Raw genomic sequence first — 22,799 nt, 5'->3', positions numbered from 1 at the left:
ATACCATACATTCATCCATGTGTAGAGATTACATGCATACATTTTAAAATTGCACAAATCGAATGGAACAGTAAATCAAATCAGGATAATGCTTTGGTCATTAAAGTAACTAAAGATTCATCCAGTAATCCCAATTCGATGTGATTAGCTCATGAGTTGGAAATTAAAATCCAAAATGAAAGTATCATTCAACAACATATTTCCACAATTAAAATTCACAGAAATCAATTAAGATAATGAAGGAAGAACTTCAGGAAGCTTTCACCAATTTAGCCCTCAACTCTAGTGTTGCAATATCTTGTGAAGCCCAGGGTTGGATGCTTCTCCTTCTTCCTTGTGTTTCTACTCTATTCCTTAACTGCTACCCTCTTTCCTCACGTCTCTGGATCTCCCACGAGAAATTATGTGAGAAAAAACTACTCCATCCATTCTTTCTTTTTCTTTTTTTTATAGGGTAGGTCCTCCTCTCAACACACACTCATTTCTCCCTCTTTATCAAGTGGATATTTCTAGTACAAGTTCAGCTGGCTAAGAATGATACTAATTGACAGCTGAGACAACATCTTCCTGGAATTACCACGACGTTTGTGCTGGCAATCTATCCAACCTTTTGTCAAGACAAAACTTCACTTCTTCACTTCTTTTCCTCTTTTCTGCACCTGTTATAAACAACACAAATTCCTTTCCTCCCACAAGTAAAAGTAACATATAGTGGCATTAAAGCACAATCCAAGCTTCATGATGCAATGTTGTAAAAATACTACTATAATTTCTTAAAATACAACTAAATTTACTCAAGCATGAATAATTAACGAAGTCTATATGTCTGAAATATAACTCTTTTAAAGAGTTATCACACCCTCAAACCTGAGTTATTGTTTGTCCTCAAGCAAAATATGCATGAACGTAATAATTGTCATAGCAACATAACCACCTTTGTATTGTTAGACCATTAAGAGAGCATTTTGTACTTTAGTTCTCAACAATATTCTATGTCTAAAAATTTGATCAAGTTTCATAAGCTTATTTAGCAAAGGCGGTGCAAAAAATATTACCCTAAAAGAAAGAAAAATCCTAACTACTCATGCAACTTCCATTATAGCAAGTATCTCCTAATTTACATACTTCATATTGTAACTAACTTAGTTCCCCCCCCTTTTTATTTGGCCTTATACATAATCAATTACATACATATTCATTTATTATGCCTATTTTTTTACTAGGGGATTCAGCTCATCACATGATTCTTTGACTCGACAATTACAACGGTGTAACACCCCTAAACCATATCCTTCACTGGAATTGGGTTACAGGGTATTACTGAAGTTTACAGAATAAATAGAGATAATTCATGTTAAATAATGTTCATTATCAAAATTAGTCATATTGTCCCTTTAATGGACCTTCGAGGCTCATTATAAACGTTGGAATCAAGTCGGGACTAAATTGGGAACTCAGGAAATTTTTTGTAAAATTTCACAATTTCTCTCATATACAGGGTAAGTTGTGAAGAGTTTAACCATAGATAATCTCTTAACCATCCCATCAAATAAGTGGAAGATTCATTAAACTGTGAGACATTGCCCTACCATAATTTGATGTGTTTCCGATGCCAATAAAAAGTAACCCATCGAATTGTATTTAACATCCAGAAAATCGCCAAATAAAATTTGTCCAACTCCGAAATATCACAAGTACCCCCTCGCCTCGGACTATCACAAGGAAAACTATAACCAAAATCCTATTTATCCGGCATTAACTTGGAACTGCGCACATCTAAAGCGCCCTTTACTAAGATCAATGTAGTTGTATGTAAACCTAGAGCAATAGCATGATGAATCAAGAAGTCTCCAGGACCTATTGTTAAGAATAGTGAATTACTATTTTCATTATCAGCATTTAACCAGCCAGGCAACAATATTCTTCGACCCGTATTGAATGCTGGGCCATTCGTTGTAGATAAAAACACATCGAACCCGTATGAATTTTACAATGAGCAGATTGGATCCATTGGGCAAATATGGGTTCGATCAAGATTTGTTTCTACGGAGTCCCAAAAGCAAGCATGACATCATTATGGACATAAAGTCCCAAAGTATGGAATCCTAGAAAAAGGCTGGCCCAACTTAAATGGGATATGATAGCTTTTTTATGGTCTAACATTCTTGCCAATACATTACCCTCATTCTCTTCTGGATTGTAATCTCTAATAAAAAATATAGCTCCGTGGGCAAAAGCTCCTGTCATAATGAATCATGCGATGTATTGGTGATGGGTATGTAACGCAGCTTGAATAGTAAAGTCTTGTGCTATGAACGCATAAGCAGGTAAAGAGTACATGTGTTGAGCTACCAAGGACATAATAACCCCTAAAGAAGCTAGAGCAAGGCCTAATTTAAAGTGAATCGAATTATTGATTGTGTCATAAAGACCTTTATGCCCCCACCCTAATATTCCTCCTGGAGGAATATGTGCTTCTAAAAGATCTTTTATACTGTGACCAATTCCGAAGTTAGTTCTATACATGTGACCCGCTATTAGGAAAAGAATTGCAATAGCTAAATGATGGTGTGCAATATCAGTCAACCATAAACTTTGCTTTTGTGGATGGAATCCCTCGAGAAGGGTTAGAATGGCAGTTCCTGATCCTTGGGAGGCACCAAATAACTAACTACTTGAATCAGGGTTTTGAGCATAAAGATTACACTGACCTGAAAAAGAGTCTTCTTTTTTGTTCACTTTACTCTTTTTCTTTTCATTAAACTTTCTATTTAATGGTCCTAATATGAATCTAGAGCTTTATCAAGGTCATAATTTATGGGAAAAACTAAATAAATAGAACAAAATAAAAAACAAATAGCGGTAGGGATGGATATATCATAAAATTGGACTTTTTTTATTCTTCCCAAATTTTTTTGTTTGGCTTTTCAGGAAAAAAATACAAAAAAATGGGCATTTTAGGTTATGGCGGATCAGCGAATTATTAGGCCGAGCTAGATTTGAACCAACGTAGACATATTTCCTGGATAGGCGGTGTGGCTCACATGTTCAATCTACACACCCAATTCCTAGGTCGTGTGGTGTATGAAATAGGTCACATGGCTGTGTCCCCAGTCCATGTAACTCTCTGACTTGCAAAACTGTAACAGCCCGGTTTTAACTAAATTAGAACAGTGGTTTTGGACACAAATCTAATGTCAGAAAATTATTTTTAATATTATTTTATGTGTTTTCAGTATAATTGTATGTATGTGTGAAAATTTCGTGAGCTAATTTTATCGTTTAATATTTAATTTGAGGAAAATGACTAAATCGCGTAAAATGTAAAAGTTGCATTCTACTTGTTAAAGCTGCCAAATAGCTTTGGCTTTTAAATAAGATGGCATTAAATGGTAATTAGAACATTTTAAAGGTTAATGGACCTTAATGGACATCCATTATATGTTATTTTATGCTTATAATAAAGGTTATAATAGTAAAATGGTTAATTAAGATATACTTTAATTAAAACAAAGCCAAAATTTCATTTTCATTCATCTTTGGCAACTAAATTTTAGAGACAAAAGAAAGAGTTAAAGCTTTTTAGGGTTTTACACCTCCCTAGCTTGATTAAGGTATGGTTTTAGCTCGATTTTTAATGATTTCTATATTTTGGTAATCGTTGCAGCTTAATCTAGCTAGCCCATACCTGTAATTTTGAAACTGTTAAAGATTTTGAGAGTTTCCATTGTTGAATTCATGTGTTCTTTGAGGTTTGATGATAGTTTATGAAAGCTTGGTGATAAATTTTCATGTTTTGTAAAGTGATTTTTGATGAAAATGTAAATTAGGGGCTAAATTCAGAAATGTTGAAAATGTGTGGTTGAAATGTGAAATAAATAAAATTTTAGGGCTGCAAAGGACCCTATACAAATTTGGAACTCATGAATTTAGAAAGAAATTATGTAATTTGTGTTTTTATGTGTTAAGGACTAAATTGTAAAAATGTGGAACTTTAAGGGCTAAAGTCTAAAAATGCCTAAATATGTGTTTGTGGATTGAATTGAATGATTTGATGAATAAATGAGTTAATTTTGATTGTATATAGATCAAGAATGAAAGAAATCAGATTTAGATCGGGGAAAATCAAAGGTTATCGAATAGTCAATCCAGTCAGTTTATCCCGAATACAAGGTAAGTTCATATGCAAATAAATGTATTTAAATTGAATTTTATATGTTTAATTGTCATTGAACTGTTATGAATGTTGAATGATCAAATATGAGCAAGAATCGATAGGGTTACAATGTCCGAAAGTCCCGTACGAACCTTAGGAATAGTATAGGATACGAATGTCATGACATTAGGATTAACGAGATGTGATTATGTGTAAGACCATGTTTGGGACATTGGCATCATTATGTGATTACGTGTAAGACCATGTCTAGGACATTGGCATCGTTATTTGATTTCGTGTAAGACCATAATTGGGCTATCAGCATCATATGTTATAACATGTAAGACCATATCTGGGATATGGCATTGTAAGAGCTATATGTGATTTCTGAGTATCCTTAACAATTCCAAAAGGTTTAACGGGCAAAGTCAAGTCGAGAAAGAATGTGTGAATGAGTTAAGTGACTCAAGTACATATGAGATTCATACAAGTATTGAAAAAAGAAATATTTGATGAATTCATTCATGATATTGAATATGTATACATTAGGAAAGGTTTGTGAGCTTATATGTGCTTACGCATAGTTTGCCTATTGATGAAAATGATGTTGATTCATGTGGTAATTTTATTTGTATATGGATTACTAAGCTTTTAAAGTTGACTTTATATGTTATTTTCCTATTTTATAGATAGTCGAAGCTAGCTTGGTCTCGGGGATCATCAGGAACGCCATCACATTATCGATCAACTTGTTGGTACTTTTGTTATTATGTAAATATGGTATATGGCATGTACAGGCTAGTGATATGATGATGTGTTTTGAGATATGATATTAGTCATGAGATTTGGCTCATAAATGATGTAAATGATGGTGTGTATTTGGCCATTTGGGTTGGCTTATTATATGAGTTTGGTAAGTGAAACATGATGTGTATAAATGGCCTTGTGTCGCGGATGTTGTGATGATTAATTGGTATGATTTGAGGTTTAAAACAGATGATAAGATGATGAGAAAAATGCATAGAGAATATAGGTGAAATTGTTGGTAATGGCATATTGTTTTAGTATGTTTTGGATTATGATTTGAATAGTGAAATGGGTGGATTTTAAATGACATGATTTGTATATAAAATAGCATATTTTGGTTGCCTATAAATATATTGAAATGATATGAAATGATGTGGTTTTGGTTTGCTTGAGGAGGGTGAGAAATGTGGCTTAAAAGAAGCCTATTTTCACCCCCACACGGTTAAGCATACGGGCGTGTGACTCGATCGTGTGTCTGCTGTAACTTAATTAAACAAGTCAGTGAGTTACACGGCTTACACACACGGACGTGTCTATTGGCCGTGTGTGACACACGGGTTGGCACATGGGCGTGTGGCCTGCTGTGTGACCCAAGTCAATATACCCTTCAGGTTTCACATGACCAAGGCATATGAGCGTATCTCCGGCTGTGTGATGCAAGTCAGTCTGTATGCCCTGTTTCCATACGGCTTGTGACACGGTCGTGTCTGGTGGTCGTGTGAGGCACATGGCCTGTTCACACAGGTGTGTGATCCCTGTATGCATGAAAATTTTATAAGTTTCCTAAAATTTTTAAATGTTATTAGTTTAATCCCAAATCTCTTCCAGGCATGTTTTAAGGTCTCGTAGAGCCTTATAAAGGACAATGTGACTATGTTGGATTGAGGTTTATGTATTACTAGATTCTTGGATGAAAATTGTATGTTGTATGTTGTGATTTGATAGGTAATGCCTCGTAACCGTATTCTACCGATGGATACGGGTTAGGGGTGTCACAAAAACATTACGGTGCAGGTTTCACACGGCCAAGAAACACGCCCGTGTTCTTGGCCATGTATCACACACGGTTGAGACACACGCTCGTGTGTCTGTCCGTGTACTCAATTCTAAGCATTTTATTTCTCGAATTTAAGATGTAGGGGACACACGGCCAAACCACATGCCTATGTGCCAGGCCGTGTGTCACACACGGTCAAGACACACGCCTATATTTCTACCCATGTGGACAAAATAAAGCCATTTTCTAGCTTTATTACTCACCTAAACTTTGCCAATGACCTATACCAAAACTTTCATTCATATACCAACCAATTCAAACATCATAACCAAGTTAACTCTAACATCTAACATGGTATATCTTTACTTGCATTCATGATTATAATTTTACTTTCTTGTGAACATATATGTTAACATAATTTAATCTACCACACTAAACACATGTACATTCATCATAGTATAACCTTATAATATTATCAAAACAAATATTTACTAGTTATTCCAATGGATAGATTATAATCAACCATTTACATGTCAATATGGCCAATTAACCTATACATGCCATTATAACCATAACTGATTTACCATATGTAACGAAATGGGCCGATGGATAGTGTAAGTGATCTCCTCCAAGTTTCCAATCCCACGAGTTTCTGATTTATTATAAAACAGGGAAATAAAACTAAGTAAGCATATAATGTTTAGTAAGTTTGTATAGCATGGTACATAACTTACCATTCATTCTATTTCAAGATAAACATGTAAGGCAATTCAATCAATTTGATCTCTAGCCCTACACATATCCTCATTGCCCTTGTTAGTCATACAATCCACAATATCATCAAGAAACATATATGGGCTCAACAACAATCAGATTTCCAGATATATAAAATTTGCATATCACATATTCATAATAATTTATCTTGAGTTCAGATTATTTCATGTCGGGACTTTATCCATTAATTCATTCAAAATATCAATGTCAGACAAGTAGTACATTCAAGGTGTACATATCTATAATCAAGGATGAACATATTCATCAAATAAAGTTCATGTACAAATATCATCATCTCATACTTTCATATATCAATTATCATGTATCATCATTTTCATGTATTTCAGACAGATACATATAATAACTCATTTCTTATTCATATCTTCTCATGTCAAGATTTTTACTCGTTGAATTTATTTGAAATATTGATGGATACACAGGTAGTACACTTGAGGTGTACAAATCAGGATCTGTCAATTCTTATTTAGGGGTACCCATTAGGGTATATAACCAGAAAGCACATTCTCAAGCCACATATCATAGAACAGGATTACCAGTCCAAGCTAAATCCTGTCTTCAACGTAGTACATATGCTCACAAGAGCTTAATTAGAATTACCAGTCCAGACTAAATCCTAATTGTAACATATGATCGAGAGGGATTATATCAGCATTACCCGTCCAAGCTAAATCCTATCTGTAATGAGGTCAATAGGATTACTCGTCCAAGCAAAATCCTGTCAGCAACAAATGCAGTACCTCATTCAATAGGGGAAATCACATTCATCCATCGGTTTTCATTTATTCAAATGGGATTTAACATTTTTTAAGCATTATCAAGCATGTGACTATTTCATACATCTATAACATTCATATAATTCAAATAAACACATTTCACATTCATTTCAAGCATAAAAGTAACATTTTTATCATTTATCATTTATCGGACATTATCATTGATCGGGCTTTTTCGGTTATGTTTTCAATGTCATATATATATGATATTTATATAAATCACAGACACAAAATCTAATTCAAGCATATAAATATATAATTTAGTTACACGAACTTACCTCAACAAATGTTCGTGTACATAAAATCTACTAATCCGGCATTTTCCTCTTTTCTTCATTCTAGCTCTGAATTTGGTCTATCCGGATCTATACGAGTAAATTTGATATCAATTTAATACAATTTAAACTTAATTTGGTCCAATTTACATCTTAGGCAAAATTACCATTTTACCCCTAAACTTTTAATTAATGATGATTTCGTCCCTAGGCTCGGAAAATAAAATTCATGCAATTTACTCCTTATTCCAAGCCTAACCAAAATTTCAATATAAAATTTACAGCACATGTATTCTATAAAATTCAGAATTTTTCTTCAATTTTCACAATTTTACAATTTAGCCCCTAAATCAAGTTTTCATCAAAATTCACTTTGTAAAAGTTGTTTATCTATCAACAACCTTTAATATTCTACCATAAATTTCAAATTTTCAGCATATTCATCCATGGAATAACTTCTCTAATTTGGTAACTTTCCAAATTAATCCCCCAAATAGATAGATTAAACTATCTCGATTTCAAAAAATAAAAATGATTAAAAACGAGACTTGAATACTTACCTAATTTGACCAAGAAAGCTTGTTTTCTCTTTCCTAAGGTTTCCATGGAATATTTAAGGAAGAAGATGATATAAAATGATTTTTATTTCTATTTAATTATTTATCATCTTTTAATTTTTTCACTTTCCAATTTAGTCCTTAGCCTTTTTCTAATTTTCCATGGATGAATCATCCAAAAATATCTACTAACTTTTCATTAATGGTCTAATTACCATACAAGGACCTCCAATTTAAATTTCTATAGCTATTTAATCCCTTTAGCTATTAGAGCTCAACTTTTTCACTTTGTGCAATTTGGTCCTTTATCAAATTAAACATGTAATTTATAAAATTTCTTTACAAAATTTTCACACAATATTATTATCATACTGTAAATCATCAAGTAGTATTAAAATAATTTTTTCTTTTCGAACTCAGATCTGTGGTCCCGAAACCACTATTCTGATTTTATCAAAAATGGGTTGTTACAAATGGAGCATACACTAAATTGCTGAATACTTAATCATGTCACGATTTGAATACTTACTTACGGACCTAAGGCTTTTGACTAAAAAGTTGGATGGAGCAAACAACTACCTCCTTAGCTACTCAGTCTATTATTACAGTCTAATTTTCTTTTCTTTATTACACGCTTCTACTTGGACTCACCTTTCTAGTCAACAGCTCAATAGAGCAAAAAAAAAGTGGTGCTGACTTACTTGGCAATTCTAAGTATTGGAGTATTTGATGACATTTTTTTTCTTGAATATTCTTAAACATTGTCACTTTATTCATTATTGAGTATTGCCTTTGTACTGAATTTAGCTTCAAGAATCTCTAAGTTTATTAAAAGAAACTTACTATAGATAAATTGTAATTGGAATTAGGACATCCTAGTTTTAGGGATCAATTTACAAGCAAACTATCCTAAGATAAACTCACCTAATTCATTATCACAATTTTCTAGGAATGTCAAAGAATTAAATTCCTCATTCAACATCATAGGCAAAAATATACTCATCATAATCTAGCAATTATTTTCCATTTATGTGTCATGGAAAAATGAATGTAAAAAAAAATGAAAAACTATTCAAATGCAACCTATATGCACAACACACCCCCAAACCTAAGGGATGCATTGTTATCAATGCATGAATAAACAAAAATTATGAATGCAAAAACATATATATGGACAAAAAATGATAAGACAAAAATGATGAATGCATGCTAAAATGAAATGAAAAACAAATAACATAAAAAATATGAATGAAGCAGAACTAGAACACAAGTCGGGGTGGAGGATGTAGATGTAGAACTGGAAGGTTGATGTCGTGGAAATTCCTCCCCTAAAAACCTCATCACAATCTGCTTCATAATGGCCCTTTTTTTTGGAATCATATCTTCATTCGCTTGAACTGAAACTTTCACATGTTGGCAAAAGGTAGTAATATGGGAAGGAAAATTAAGGCTGTCAACGATCTTCTAGGCACACCTATGAACCTCTTTAAAAATGATTTTTCCCAAGTTGGTTTTCCTCGCTTTCATTATAGAATAGAGTAGCAGCATTCACTCCTTTGAAATTGTAGAGTTATGAGTAGAAGGACTCAGATGGGTTTTGAGGAAGTGGTACCAAACTTGACAATGGGGTTTCAAAGAAACTCATTCTACTGTGTAGCAATCTTGTCTGGACACTTCCACTTGGTTCCTTCCACACATAGATCCTTAAGAACTTGATTCAAGCCCTCTTTCATGATTGTTGTGGCAAACTGAGAATGCTCATCTTGACCATCAAGTAAGCCATACTAAGTATTGATAGAGTACTCATCAAATAGAACTGAAACACCTCTCACATATATAAAAGCATTGTTGGGAGAGGTCAAGTTGGCATAAAAATCCCGCACCACCTTTGCTAAAACATCTTCTGGATGTAAGGAAAAGATGTGCCACCTGTGCTTTTTGACTATGGAAGAAACCAATTCATCATACTCCATAAAGGGTGCATCTTGAAAAAGGAAACCTTTTTCCAAACAGAACGAACGCTTGGAGGTGATATTTGTGTATTTCTCCTCTACAGCTTCGTTGAAAAAGGTTCTTGGTGGCACAGGGGGTGATTGAGAAGGAACACATCACCACTGGTTTGAAAAGTTTAGAATGATTGGAAAAGAAAAAGGTGGACACTTTGAAACATAAGTAAATGTGGAAGAAAATTAAGGTTGAAGGTAACTATAAAGAAGGTGAAATGATCAGGTTAAAGAAAAAGAAAATAAAGGCGAAAAATGTAAAAAGTTACTGTAGATGTGATGTGGGTGATAAGAGTACAGTAATTATGGCCTGATGTGGTGAGACGATATTTGGGGGGGATAAAAATTTTATTGAAAGTAAATATTTTGGTAAAAATTTCTAATGGGCTAACTACTAAAAGATGAAGCCCCGCCTTAGTATACCTGTAAAAAATAAATAAAATAAAATTTATTAAACTAATCAAATGAAATAGCTGAAGAAAAATAAAATTAACAAAGAAAAACAAATAAACTAGAAAGGATAATGAAAATGTGGAAGTTATGTATTTTGGAGATCAATGGATTGTTTATCTCAAGTCACAGAAACAAGCCAGTAATGCTTCAAACATTTTCCATTGACATTGAATATAAGCCCAGTCTTTATATCTTTGACCTCTACAACTCCATGAGGGTAAACATGAACTATTTCAAAAGGTCTTGACCAACGAGACTTTAATTTTTCTGGAAACAATTTAAGCCTAGAACTGAACAACACCACCTGTTGTCCAGGTTCTAATTGTCGTGGCATAATCTTTTTATCATGCCATCGCTTGGTTTTCTCTTTGTAAAGTTGAGCATTCTCGTATGCCTGAGCTCGGAATTACTCCATCTTATCTAGCTCAAGTAATCGTTTATTACCATCAGCAAATCAATCCATGTTCAACTTCTTGATTGCCTAAAATTCTTTTTGTTTAAGCTCAACAAGTAAATGGCAAGGCTTCCCATAGAGAAGCTTGAAAGCTAACATCCCCAATGGTGTTTTGAGTGGAGTATGATGCGCCCACAGAGCTTCATCCAGTCTGTATTACCAATCTTTGCGAGTTGGGTATACAACTTTCTCCAAAATGTATTTAATTTCTTTATTAGAAACTTCATCTTGTCCATTTGTTTTGGGGTGATATGCCGTGGCAATTTTATGCTTCACTTCATACATATTCAATGCACTGGAAACTAATTTGCAATCGAAATGGGAGCCCTTATCACTTATAAGTGCACGGGGTGTATCAAATCTTGTGAAGACATTTTTATGCAAGAATCGTACCACCGACTTGGCATCATTAGTAGGAAGAACAATAACTTCTACCCATTTAGAGATTTAATCTACGACCACAAGTATGTACATATTGCCCCAAGAAGGTCGAATTGGACCCATAAAGTCGATCCCCAACACATCAAACAACTCAACTTCTAAAATGTTTTGCAGTGGCATTTCATGCCTTCGCGATAGGTTTCCCGTTCATTGACAGCGGTCACATGTTTGATAAAATCCATGAGCATCCTTGAACAGACTTGGCCAATAGAAACTAGATTGGAGAACCTTTACAGCAGTTCTCATTCCTCCAAAATGTCCTCCTTAAGGTGCTGAATGATAGTGTTGCAAAATGCTCTGAATTTCATCATCTGGAATACATCTCCTAATAATTTGATCCGCACAGTGTTTGAATAAGTAAGGCTCATCCCAATAATAATGCTTAGCATCATAAAGAAATTTCCTTATTCTTTGAATGGTGAGCTCAAGTGGTAACAACCAACTTACTAGGAAATTTACTATATCAGAATACCAAGGTAATACCGTGATAACTAACAGTTGCTTATCTGGGAATTCTTCCTTAATGAGTTGAATATTTCCATATTCATTTCCTTCTTCTATCCTTGATAAGTGATCAGCCACTTGATTCTCGGTCCCTGTCCTATCTCGAATTTCAAGATCAAAGTCATGCAGCAGTAATATCCACCTGACCAACCTAGGTTCGACATCCTTGTTGGTCACCAAATACTTAATCACAGAATGACCTGTATAAACTGTGACCTTGGTACCAACTAGATAGGATCTGAATTTGTCAAACGCAAATATCATAGCTAATAGCTCATTTTTAGTAGTAGTGTAGTTATTATGTCTGTCAGGGTCTTATAACACCCCTTACCCATATCTAACGCCGGAACAAGGTACGAGGCATTACCAGACTTAAACTTACAAAATCATACAAAACCGAGTCCTGAATTTCTGTCCAAATTTAAAAATTTTCATTCACATGCATGTCGTCCCTTATTTGGGCCCTCGAGGTCCAAAACATACATTAGGTGTGGTTTAGGACTGAACAGAGAACTTTTTGAACTTTCATATTACTTAGAAAATCATCTAAATTACATGCATGTCCTCATCCTATGTAACTCTTTGTTTATGATGTCACCAACTAAATAGGGTCACACAGCCAAGTCATAAGCCCGTATGCTTAGGCCATGTGACAAATTAAATTCCAAAATCAAGTGCAGACTTCACAAGGCCAGGGCACACACACGGCTGAGACACACGATCGTGTCTCTACCCATGTGTTTACTACTAAGCATTCTATTTTGCTTTTATTAGGGTGCGGGGGACACACAACCGGATTACATGCCCCAAGGACAGACTGTGTATCACATACTGTCTAGACACATGCCACTGTGTCTACCCATGTGGACCACTATAAGGCTATTTTCCAAGCCTTTTGTCACCCTTAGACACTCACATACTTAAACATAACTCATGGCACACAAAATGTCACATTTTTTACAATCTTTCATGATAAATCAGGACTAATTCATGCCCATGCAATGCCACTATTTCACATACTCAAATTAACAAGCTTACTTAAGGCATTCCACACCAATTCCATATCCAATCAATATTATTATTAATCTATTCTCAATTCATACATTTAAACCATGATCAATAGCCATACCAATTTGTCATCATTCACTCATTATACTTATGTGCCATATCATATCACCTATCATCATTAAGCATTCACATGACCAAGACTTCGACACAGGCATACATAAACAATTAGGTTTACAACCCAATAATCAACATGAGCCACATCTCATGGCCTTATACAACTTGGAACACAAGCTATTCTATGTCAACACATTTGGACACATTAACAAAGTCATCATTACACGATAGACAAAGTCCCTATACAAGCCATAGACTCTAAAGCTTAGTAAGTTCACATGCAAATAATAAACAATTATTAACATTCATTTACTTTATTCATCTATAAGAATACCATAATTACAATTGGCATTAAATTATAAGATTTCCATTTATTCATTCTTAGTGCTTACTCATTTATCTCATAAACACCGTTTACATGCCTTTGCATTAGCCTAGCCACTATAGTCTCCCCACTATAACATATCACATTAACTGTCAAGTTATTTCCATCCTCTTAATTCATGCACATTATTTGGGAGTAATCATAATTTCAACATATAGTTTAACCATCTTTCACTTTTCTAAACTCGTATCTTACTATATTCCCATAATGACTTTGTTTGGCAATTATGCCCGTCTTTCTTTTCCTCATATCCAACAAAATAAATGAACCATAAAATATCACTAATCAATTAGGCTCCTAAGCCCATCACATGATCATTATTAAATCTTATCGTGCATCCATTCATTATAAATGTAGATCATTTGTCATAAGATTATCAATATTTCATAAGCATAACTTGTTCATGTACATTCTCACCAAAAATTCATCACATATCAAATTCACTTCACATGAGTTCTGCGTACATACCTGTACCACTTGTAATATAGTCACATACTTTCTCGTTCTTAACATACCCGTTGAAATACAATTCAAGCATATAAACATATTAGATCACATCTCAATTCGGCCCAATAGCCTAACACATAATCATCATTTATATTTATCGTATATCCAGCATCACAAGTATGTGCACTATCAACCGCAATGGGTAATAAATAATTATGTGCACTATCAACTCGTAGTAATTTCATTCTCATACTCTTAGTACCGTATCAATGCCATACCCCAGATATGGTCTTACATGAAACATCATAACGACGCCATGTCCCTAACATGGTCTTATACGAAATCACATACCGATTCCATATCCCAGATATGGTCTTACAAGGAATCTCAGTAGCACTAATATCATGACATTTGTATTCTAGCCTTGAGGTTAAATCGAGATTTCTCATTTCTCAAAACTTTGTCAAAATCAATTTCATAAAAACAAATGTATACAATTCATGCAATATCAAAATAGTAAATACACAACATAAGGTTGCATTATTTACGCATGAACTTACCTTGATACTGAAATAGCAAAAAGGGACCTAACCGTCAATTTCACGTTTTTCCCTCGTTCTAGGCCCGAATATCATTTTCTCTGATCTATAATATCACATTTAGCCTATTTATTAGTCACATTATTCAATATGATCCAAAAATCATATCATGAAAAAATTACATTTTTGCCGCTAAAGTTTGACATATTTATAATTTTGCCCCTAGGCTCGTAAAATGAAATGTGTTCAATTTCCTTACTACCCATGCATAACCGAATAATTTTCTTGCCTATAGTAGCTCACACATTTAACTCATAAATTTCACCTTTCACAAATTAGTCCCTACTTCAAATTTTCATCAAAAGTCCCTTAACAAAAGTTGTTCAACAAACAACAAGGTTTCATTTTCTTTCATTACACTTCAAAAATAGAAAATACGCTCTCATGGTAAAACTTTAGATTTCCAACCATATTGCAAATTAGTCCCCTGTTTAGCTAGATTAAGTTACAAGGGTTCCAAAAAACATAAAAATCAACAAAAACAAACACAGATTTCACTTACATGCAAAGGATTTAAGTTGTTGAAAATTTGAGCTTCAAAACCCCACTTTCTCTCGTGTTTTTCCGTGGAGAAAAGATGTAGAAGAAAGATGGCCATTTGTTTTATTTTATTAATCTTTGCTTTTGTCATCAAATACTAACTTTCACCAAATTTTGACTTTTCATTTATTACACTCCATGTATAACCATCCACACATATAATTGTTACATCCTGAATTAGGGCCTAGTCGGAACAGTGGTTTCGGGACCACAAATTTGACATAGTAAAATTTGTTTTTATTATATTTTTATGGTCTAAAATTTCACGGGATGATTTCGTGAAAATTTCATTCAAAAATTTTGACATTTGGGCACTCAATTTGGTCAAAAGGACTAAATTGTAAAAAGTGAAAAAGTTGCATTCTACTTGTTAGAGGTGTCTAATTGTTATGAATCTTTACATTAGAGACCCTTAAATGGTAATTAAACCATTGGATAATTTGTTAGACAAAAATGGACATGAAGTGGGTGAAATAGAATTTTTTAAGTTAGGGAATTTTGGTAATCTAGTAATTAAAATGAATTAAAAATAGAATTAAAAGTCAATTTTTGTCCATCTTCTACCCCATGGCCGAAACTTGCATGGAGAAGACATAGCTAGGGTTTTTCAAGCTTCTAAGCTCGATTGTAAGTCCGTTCTAGCCCATTTTTTAATGATTTTTATATTTTTGAAATCTTCGTAACAAGATCTACTCATTTCTACCCATATTTTGAGCTAGGGTTTGTGTTTAAAAATTTACCCATGGATTACATGCATGTGTTTTGATGTCTAATGATAGAAAATGAATGCTTGGTGTGTAATAAATGGCTTTTACTAAGTGATTTTCGGTGAAATTGTCCAAAAGGATCGTTTTGAAAAAGTTACAAAATTTGTCATAAAAGTGTGATTTAGTGGAAATTAGGGGCTGCTATAGTTATGAAAATGATTCGAATAAGCTTAAAATGCAAGGAAATTGGATAAAAATAATTTTTACGAGCCTTGGGGCAAAAGTGAAATATGTGAAAGTTTAGAGGTTAAAATGCAAATTTGTAAAAATATGATTTTTGGACCCATATGAATAATGTGACTAATTATTAAGCTAAATGTGATATTATAGATCAAGGAAAATGAGATTCGGGCATACATTGGGAATGAATGAGATTATGGACTAAATTGGAATAAATAGCCGTGCTCGCATTCGAGGTAAGTTTGTATGTAAATAATATATCAATTCTTTTTATGTTATTATATTTCATTATTATATGAGATGTGGCTACCTATAGAATGATCATTTGATGTAAATTATTAATCGAAATAGACTATGAATGAGTTTGTTAAATGTTGAAAAGTGAGGAATTTCCCGGTTGAACCTTCATAATGGAAATGATACGAATGATCCATTGTGAGAACACATGTGTAGTACTATGTGCAGGCTACTATGTGTTTAAGATAGTTTTAGGTCACATCTGTAGTACTAAGTGCAGGCTACTACGTGTACCAGATAGTTAGGTCGCATGTGTAATACTAAGTGCGGGCTACGATGCGTACCCGACAACTTCAATCACGTGTGTAGTACTATGTGCAGGCTACTACGTGTATCAGATGATTAGGTCACGTGTGTTGTACTAAGTACATGCTACTACGTGTTTCGAATTGTTGGTCGCATGTGTGGTACTAAGTGCAGGCTACTATGCGTACCAAATAGCTTCGGTTACAAGGGTGGTAATATGTGCAGGCAACCGTGTATCTGTTATTATTCCGATGAGTCCAACAGGAAATCGACTAAGTGAAAATACATGTGAATATGACCATGAATTAAATGTGTAATATGGAGATAAATAATAATGTTTTGAACATGGAAGTTTGATGATGAGTTGAAATAAATTGGCATAAAGATAACTATGGTATGGGTAGTTTTGGCTTAATGTGGGAATGTGTAACACATGCATGTTGATAGGTAAATGATATGTTTGTATCATAATTGAGGATGTTGAATGCCATTGGATCCATGTATATGTGTGTGCATGTAAGGGTAACAAAAAGGCTTGGAAAATAGCCTAAGAGTTAACTTCACGGGATGAGACATGACCGTGTGTCTCAACTGTGTGAGGGACGTGGCCTGGTGACACGGGCGTGTGGCCTAGCCATGTGGTTACACAGCCTGAGGACACGGGCGTGTGACCCTGTTTCATGAGAAAGAATTTTTAAGTTTTAGCTTTCCAAAGTTCTCAGTTTAGTCTCGAACCCTTTATAAAGTATGTTTTGGGCTTTGTAAACCCAAATAAGGGACTATGTGCATGTGATTGAATGTTTTAAAATATGAACGAAATTTTATAGTCCAGTTTGCATGATTGTTTGCGTTCAAGTCCGTTAATGCCTCATATCCTGTCCCGGCATCAGACAAGGTGGGGTGTTACATTTAGTGGTATCAGAGCTATGGTTTAGTCAGTTCTCAGATTAACCTAGCATGAATGAGAGTCTAGCTATACAAGCCACCAATCTGTGATAGTTTGATGTCTCCCGACGCGATTGAGAACCATCTTGTTTAGAAAAAGGTACTCTCCAGCTGAGCTACACCAACCATGTTAAATGTGATGCAAAGGTATTTGAGTAAATTATAGTTATGATGAGCCTAAACTCAGAAAAGTATGAATAAAAGTTCATGATATTACGTGATAACATGTGAGATGAAAGTTCATGTTGTGATGAGTACCTATGCTTGTTTGATATTCATATGATGTTGTGCACTTGATTTACTTGATTAATTGAATGTGACAAATAGAAATTCATGAAGGTATGAATAAAAGGTTCATAATAACATGATACGGATAAAATTTCATTGTCCCGATTGAACATTTAATGTTCATGGATTGCAATGATATCTTTAAATGAGATAAAGGAATACATTATGATAAGCTTATCTATGTTCAATTGATAGTTCTATGATATATATGATCGATTTGCTCTAGCGAATTTATGTATTTGGGTAACTCACCAACCTTATTGATGGAACAAATGTTCGTGTATACTTGTTTGGATAATTATAATGGGTAAACTCATATAGTTTAAGTAAATGTGCTAAAATTTATTGAATTGAGTTATATGATGGTAATGATATGTATAGGATGATGTGCAAGATAAAAGTTTTTATTGTGACATACTTATCCATGTTTGTTTGGCCCTCATAAGATGTTATGTGCATGACTTGTTTGATTGAATGAATGGGATAAGTAAAGTTATTCAGAATCCATAAAATGCATGCATAAATGCACTGGTTTAAATAAGATAATTGGAAGGTTCTTGCCATACAGGTGTGAATAATAATTTGCCAGAAGTGGATGATATGTTTGTGAAAATATTGCTATGATGATGAAATAGTGTTATATGTACATGTGTATGAGAGACGAGTTAGGGACCTTACGACCCCAACCCCTTTATCAGAGTGGTGTCTTGTAAAGGATTTTATAAGATCAGTGTTGAATAAGCTCACAAGTATGAGACCAAAGAGTTTAGCTGTAGAATGATTATAACTATAATCAAAGATTAATTGGATTGATAAGTAAAGACAGAGCTAGTTGAGTGTGATGTCGAGAAATGTATTAACTGGAATTTCTTCAGAATTGATCTTCTTCAATGAAAATCATAATGTGGGATTTGTAATGACAGAAATAGTTGGAGGAATAAATCTTGGAATGTAAGATATCTGAATATGGTAATTATAGTAAACAGATTATGATTGTCTCTCTTGAGGTACTCTATGAGTTCATTTTCTCTTGGAAGTATTACTAGGGCTATCTATTTTCAGATAAATTGTTATCGTGTAAGAATGTTTTCTAATTTTGGAATAAGATGAAAGTACTGATAGTTTGACTGGTATATAATTTGTATTGCTCTATTTTCCCTCTGGCATTCTATTACATTCCATCTGTTGGGATTTTATGAGAAAATGCACATGATGCCATGATTCTGTTTCTTCTAATTGATATTCTATTTGATATATATGTATGTATGTATGTATAAGGGAAGGTACATTATCCTTGTTGCATTTAATTCCAGTGGGCTTGAATGATGTATTCTTCTGGACTTCTTTCTTCTGGGAAATTATCGAAATCTTCCATATTTTCTTATGAGCTTTGTTCTGGGTCTTTCATTATGATATTGTATCTTGGATTTCTCTATCTTGGACTTCTTAATCTTGGTTTTCTTATTATCTATATTTCGAAATTTATCAATCACGGCTCATATCTACAGTGTGTTCTTCAGTTGTGATAATCATGTCAAGTGTGACTATGCTTCTGGTTTGATCATAGTAATGTGGTAATTCTAGTATCTAGATTTCTCTAAATCTTCGTGAAGGATTTGACATCGGCAAAGGCATAATTTGTATGGTGGATTTCTTTTCTCAAGTAAGTTAATCGAAGTTGATGCCTTCAATTGAGATATCCTTGTTACTTGAATTAATGCTTTTGAAATGGTTTTTGATTAGTATGATAAGTTAACTTTGAATGATTACATATTGAATTTTTCTATTGATTGGAAGAGAGGATTTCTTGAAATGTCATTTATTGATGATTAAGACCGACTCAGTGGTTCAATCGATATTGGTTACTATTTGAAAGACTAAACGAGATATTCATGTCTGGGAATAAAATTTCATTCCTTTACGGGTAAAAGACGAATAGTTTGAATGAAAAGTGTATATTCCCTAGTAGACATTGATATGATTTAAAGTTGCTATGAATGATAAAGTTATCGCCTTGTGAAAGTTAAACGGTCTAGTGATGTTAGTAAAGTTTAGAACAGACGAGAACATTGTTAATCAGGACATTAGACTTGGTTTGCCTACATCGGGCAAGAAATTCTTGATTTTTTAGTGATGTGTCATTGAACAGATTGTGATATGTTTCGACATAAAAAGGCAATGTGATAGCTTAATGTATCTGCTATCATAGAAAGATTTGAGTTTGAAATAGCGTAGATAATCTGAGATTTTTTTTGTATGATCTTTGAGAAAAGGAAAATGTGGTTACAAGTGCTAGGGTAGAAAGTCTAGAGCTATTACAGATAGTTTGCAAGAAACCTCATGGGTGTAACAGCCCGATCAGAACAGTGGTTTCGGAACCACTATTCTAGGGCAGGATAAATTATTTTTAATGATATTTTATGTGTTATAGCATGATTATATGAGTGCATGAAAGTTTTGATGAAATAATTTTAGCGATTTCATGCTTAATTGCAAAAAAAAGATTAAATCGCATAAAGGGAAAATGTTTTGTTTTGCCAGCTAAATATGTTAAATATATAGAGAACCAAGATTTGGGGTGTTTAGAGTACAAATAGACCCTAAATAGGGTGCTTGGCCGGCCATAGAGAGAAAGAGTTTGAAAAGTCAAAGTTGTGGGTATTAGGTAGCTTATTCGGCATTAAAATAAAACAAAAAGAAAAAAGATGTCATCTTTTTATCTTTCTTCCTTACCCACTAAAAATACTAGAAAAATAGGGGTTTTGAAAGCTCAAAATTTCAGCAACTTCCATCCCTTGCAAGTAAGTGATTTTGATGATCATTTTTGTTGATTTTTGTGTTTTTGGGACCCTTGTAGCATGAACTAGCTAATGGGGAGACTATTTTGTGAAATGGTTGATAGTCTAGGGATTTTTGATGAAAGGATGTATGTCGTTGCTAAATTTTTATGGAAGAAAATGAGTCTTGGTTGTGTAATAAACAACTTTCGTGAAAGGATTTTCATGGAAAACACCTAAAAGGGCTATTTTGTAAAAGTTATAAAGTAGGTTGTAATTGTGTGAAATAGTGGAAACTTAGGGTTTTCATAAGAGTAATAATTGGTCGGTTAGGCTTGGCTAATAAGGAAATTCGATACAAATCGATTTCTGGGCCTAAAGGTAAAATTGTAATTTTATGAAAGTCTAGAGGCAAAATGGTCATTTTGCCAAAAAGGTGAGTTTTGATTGTCCAAATTTATTTAGTGATTAAATGAGTGAATTTCATCATGTTAGATCAAGAAAATCGAGATTTGGGCTTAAATCGAGAAAGTGCGTGGTTAAAGACAAAAAGAGAATAATTTGCCGAAATTGCATTTGAGGTAAGTCCGTGTGATTAAATGAGCATGATATTTATGCCATCATTATTATACTTGAAAATATATCTTTCCATGATTGTATTAAAGTTTAGGTTGATGATATTGTATATGAGAAAGTGATGTCAAATGTAAATAACATTTATGTGTTGATTGAATGCTTGGAGATTTGATGGAATATGATATTCCATTGAAACGAGTAAGTTTTATGTAAATAATACAACTACATTGTTATTATATGTGTTTAAATTGATATAGCATGAATTGCTTGGTTGTGGAAATGATTATGTTTGATGAATATTGAGATAGTAGAATTCTCGTTTAAACCTTAAGAAACAATTCGGATATTCATGCCATGACATTCGGGTTATTTGTGTGCCAGTGTAAGACATGTCTAGGACATGCATTGGCCTCAAGATGTAAGCTAGTGTAAGACATGTCTGGGACATGCATCAGCTATGAGATGTGTCAGTGTAAGACCATGTCTGGGACATGGCATCGGCACGGATATGTGATAGTTAGTGTAAGACCATGTTTGAGACATGGTGTCGGCCTCGATTTCAATAGTTAGTGTAAGACCATGTCTGGGACATGGAATCGACTTGATGGATGAGCCAGTGTGAGACCATGTCTGGGACATGGCATCGAGATTATACCCTATGTTTGAGGCCTAGTGAATATCTGGTAGCTTTCCGAATGGTTCAACGGTGAGAGTTACGGTTTAAGCTAAATGAGAAAGGTTATTACCATATTGTGAGTGGTACAGATACTTACATGAAATTGATGAGATGTGAATTCAATTCATGTTATATGATTAGTAAGGAAAGAATATGAGCATGTTGAGTAACACAGGTATGTATGCCAAGCTCATGAGAAATTATTTCAGTTTTTGATGCACATTTAGTGAAGATGTAAATAGGCAATTCATGCTTATGAGAATGATTTTGTGATGAACTTGTGATTATAGGTCTATACTTATGATTTATGAATATGTAACCTTACCAATGTGGTGAAAATGAATTAATATGGTGTGATAAACTTAGTATCGTTAATTTACACAAACAGTTTTGGACAGAAAATATGTAAATAGGTAATTCAGGCTTATGAGAATGATTTTGTTATGACCTTGTGATTATAGGTCTATACTTATGATGTATGAATATGTAACCTTACCAATGTGGTGAAAATGAATTAATATGGTGTGATAAACTTAGTATCGTTAATTTACACAAACAGTTTTGGACAGCAGCCATAATCTGACTTTCAAAATCCACCAAAAATTGTGGAAATTAAGTTAAAGGCTGAATAAAATATTAAATTAAATCCTAATAAGTCTAGTTTCACATAGAAGAAATGGTGCAAGCAAAAGAGTTTCATATTATGAAATATTTGAATTGTTGTGAGACAGAATCAGAA

General features: G+C 33.7%; 1 pseudogene; it reads right to left on the bottom strand.

Annotated features, from left to right (window-relative positions):
- Positions 1-634: 634 nt before the first annotated feature.
- LOC121230507 (photosystem I P700 chlorophyll a apoprotein A2-like) lies at positions 635-2,441 on the bottom strand (annotated as a pseudogene).
- Between the last annotated feature and the right edge of the window lie 20,358 nt (positions 2,442-22,799).

Source organism: Gossypium hirsutum, chromosome A06 (assembly GCF_007990345.1).
Source record: "Gossypium hirsutum isolate 1008001.06 chromosome A06, Gossypium_hirsutum_v2.1, whole genome shotgun sequence".
NCBI lineage: Eukaryota > Viridiplantae > Streptophyta > Magnoliopsida > Malvales > Malvaceae > Gossypium > Gossypium hirsutum.
This window is presented reverse-complemented; position numbering and strand designations above follow the sequence as displayed.